The following is a 3,720-nucleotide window of genomic DNA, read 5'->3' on the forward strand; positions in this document are numbered from 1 at the left end:
GAGCAAGAGCTTGTTTCGTTGTTGGCTATTTTGCAGGACTTCGTTCCTTCGGTAGAGGAAGACCAAAGATTTCTACATCGAGGACACAACTTCACCAAGAACGCGTACGACGCCCTCATGGTAAGGCCTAACAACGATCCCCTTGCTCCCCTCATATGGTGCTCCAAGGTTCTAGGCAATATTTTTTTTTGCTTGGCTCCTCTTCAAGGACCGCCTCAATACCAGGGCCAACCTCGCTCACAAGCACATCATCTCCACTGACACATGCCCTCGATGTGCTATGTTACCTGAAGACTCCATGCACCTTTTCATCATCACCTGCCCACTTGCCAGCCGGGTCTGGCAACGCATGGGTATCCTGTCTCAGACGGACGACATCGCCGACCTTTGGGATACTCCTCTACCGCATCACCTTCCGAACAAGGCATCGCCACTGGTCCTCATGTCACTCCTATGGAAGATCTGGGCAGCACATAATGATATGATGTTTAGAAATATTGATCAATGTTATGTAATAACCCTCAGGGCCCTTATTTCTGACTTGGATCTCTGGTCACACCGTCTCATGGCAATATGTGACAAGGAGGACGTCTCCTCGTGGCATTCCTACCTCTCTGCACGCTGCGTCGTGCCTATGTAGTTTTGTACTTGTTGCCTCGGCGGCTTTTGAGTAATATATCCAGGAGGGGACCCCCCCCCCCCCCGGTGATTCTAAAAAAACATTAGCAAAATTATTTTCTATAAAGGGCAACACATTAGCAATATTGTATGAGGATCGCACTACACTGCTCATTCCCGGCCGTTGACCGGCTGGTAGAAAGTACATGGATGCTTATCTAGCTGCAAGTTTGTGTTGGATCCTTTTATAGATCGATCACCTCTTAGGCTCTTACTCCCTAAAGTTAAAGTGCATATAGACAATATATCATATGGTGAAAGGGTCCAGCTAGGTCTGAAACCATAAAAAATATTGGAGCAGTTGAGTTGTACCTAACTAATTTGACCTCATCAAGACCTCAACAACCAACCCAAAAATTTAATAGCGTCCTCGATGTTTCTCCTAGTGCTTCATAACAACCATACTTACAAGCTACTGCATCGCAACAACATCATTCAACCCTGAGAAGCAAACTATGATGCTCAAACTTCATAGCCTTTTTAGTATATAAATATACACTATAAATTGGAGGTTTTAGAAAATGAATAGAAGCGTTTCAGCAAACACCAAAGTATGTAAATATATCATGTGCAGCTGATCATTTCTTTAAAGAAACTAACTAAGCTCCAAGCTCTGTATTACCGGTCGACAACCCAAGATCAGACAGCCTTTTTGCATAGTAGCTCGGCAATTCATCAATATAAAAGCTTAGATCAACAGTTGGTTCTTCCTTTTGCTTCCCAAAATCAGACAGCTTTGCATTGTAGCTCTGCAATCCATATCCCATCAATTGACAAAAACAGAAATAATAAAACAAATTGTCTTCTCGATCCAATTAGAATGAAAGAACGGAAACATACCGAATCAAGAAGAATGTCTGATGTCTTGAAATCACCGCAGATGACATTGGCCTTGTCGCTGTGGAGGAATGTGACCCCTTTGGCTACCCCAAGAGCAACCTTCATCCTCAAATCCCATGACAGTGGTTGGAGATGTGAGGCCCCTACATCATCATTCGCCCAAACTTGTTATTGTCTCACCCCCAGTAGTAACTAATTTGGGAGGTGTTAACTGATCAGTGGTGGCTAGAAGAAGATTATGTGGTAAACTGTTAATTACTCTTGAAAAGATGGTTCTACAAGCTTCCTTGTGGCATGAACTCACAGACAAGTATGTGTTGCTCGTCTTCGAGGCAATACCCTAGTAGCTTCACTAGATTGGGATGGGACGATCGGCCTAGGTGACTCGTCTCATCCTGCACATAAGGTTGAGAAACAGATTCAAGAATGAATTGGAATTGATTGGTACCGAGTTAAAAAATGGTTGGCACTGAGAAACACTGACCAGCCATTCCTTGTGGATCTGGAAGCTTTCCTGGTTGAGCTTCTTGATGGCGATGGGCATGCCAGTGCCAGAGCTAGCCCGGGCGAAGGAGGCTTCGTCAGCCCACCCTTTGAAGATCGATCCAAGGCCGCTCTTACGGAGCACGCTATCCGGCCGGAAGTTGCTCATGGCCTTATTGTGGTCCTTAAAGGTGAAACTTCTGAGGTTGGCTGGCTGGAGGATCTCGTCCTCGCTCATAAGGGCCGCGGGCACTGTCGTCGACGGCCTCTGGAAGCAGTTTGCCATGGACGATGATGTAGGATGTATCAAACCAAACTCCACAAAGCAGCAGATGATGGAGAGTTTGAAGGTGAGAGAGACCTCTTGCCCTGACAGAGCAAGCTTGATATAGCCTTAAATTAGAAGTGATTATTGACTACCGAGTAGATGTAAACGCTCACAAGTGTGAATGCTGATTCCTTGATGTCTACCAGAAAGCGTGTATCTTTCAAGGTGAATACCAAACAAAGGCCAACTGGATCAACATGCATGCACACTATCTGCACTTAATTATTTATTCCGGTCCTCAGCTACAACAACTATATATTTAGTATTTATAATGGATATAGAAAAATAGGGACGATAAATTTGATTAAGAATTATATTAAGCCAACAGGCACCGGTGTGCTCATGATACAAGAAAACAATATACATTAGCAGTATTCTATATGTTGGGAACGTAGCATGCAATTTCAAAAAAAATCCTACGATCATGCAATACCTATCTAGGAGATGCATAGCAATGAGAGGGGGAGAGTGTGTCCACGTACCCTCGTAGACCAAAAGCGGAAGCGTTATAATGCGGTTGATGTAGTCGAACGCCTTCGCGATCCAACCGATCAAGTACCAAACGTACGGCACCTCCGAGTTCAGCACATGTTTGACTCGATGACGTCCCTCGAACTCTTGATCCAGCAAAGTGTCGAGGGAGGGTTTCTTCAGCACGATGGCATGGTAACGGTACTGGTGATGTGATCCGCGCAAGGCTTCGCCTAAGCACTACGACAATATGATCGGAGGAGTAAATTGTGGAGGGAGATGTTGCACACTGCTTGGAACAATTGATGTATCTCCAAGGGATGCCCTGCCCACGTATATAAAGGGGGGAGAGGGAGGAGGCCGGCCCTAGGGGGCGTGCCAAGTGGGGGGAGTCCTACTAGGACTCCCAGTCCTAGTAGGATTCGCCCCCTCTTATTCCTTCTCATGGAGGGGGGAAAGGGAGAAGGAGAGGGAGGAGGAGAAGGAAAGGGGGGCGCCGCCCCCTCCCCTAGTCCAATTGGGACTCCCATGGGGGGGGCACCCCTTGTGGGCTGCCTCCTCTCTCCCCTAAGCCCATAGTGTCCCATTACTTTCCCCACGGGGTTCCGGTAACCTCCCGATACTCCGAAAAATACCCGAAATGATCCGGAACCGTTCCGGTGTCCAAATACCATCGTCCAATATATCAATCTTTACCACTCGACAATTTTGAGACTCCTCATCATGTCTGTGATCTCATCAAATTGTCATCGAATTTTAAGCGTGCGGACCCTACGGGTTCGAGCACCATCACTGGTAGAAAAAGGGCCTGTTGTCCCGGTTCGTAAGGGCCTTTTGTCCCGGTTCTTGAACTGGGACTAAAGGGTCGGTACTAATGCCCTGTCCCTTTAGTCCCGGTTCAATCCAGAACCGGGACAGAT

The 3,720-nt window shown here is 46.6% G+C and overlaps 1 pseudogene; it reads right to left on the minus strand.

The window, feature by feature from the left end:
- Positions 1–1,277: 1,277 nt before the first annotated feature.
- Positions 1,278–2,287, minus strand: LOC125532122 (annotated as a pseudogene).
- Positions 2,288–3,720: the final 1,433 nt, after the last annotated feature.

Source organism: Triticum urartu, unplaced genomic scaffold (genome assembly GCF_003073215.2).
Source record: "Triticum urartu cultivar G1812 unplaced genomic scaffold, Tu2.1 TuUngrouped_contig_9127, whole genome shotgun sequence".
Taxonomy (NCBI): Eukaryota; Viridiplantae; Streptophyta; class Magnoliopsida; order Poales; family Poaceae; genus Triticum; species Triticum urartu.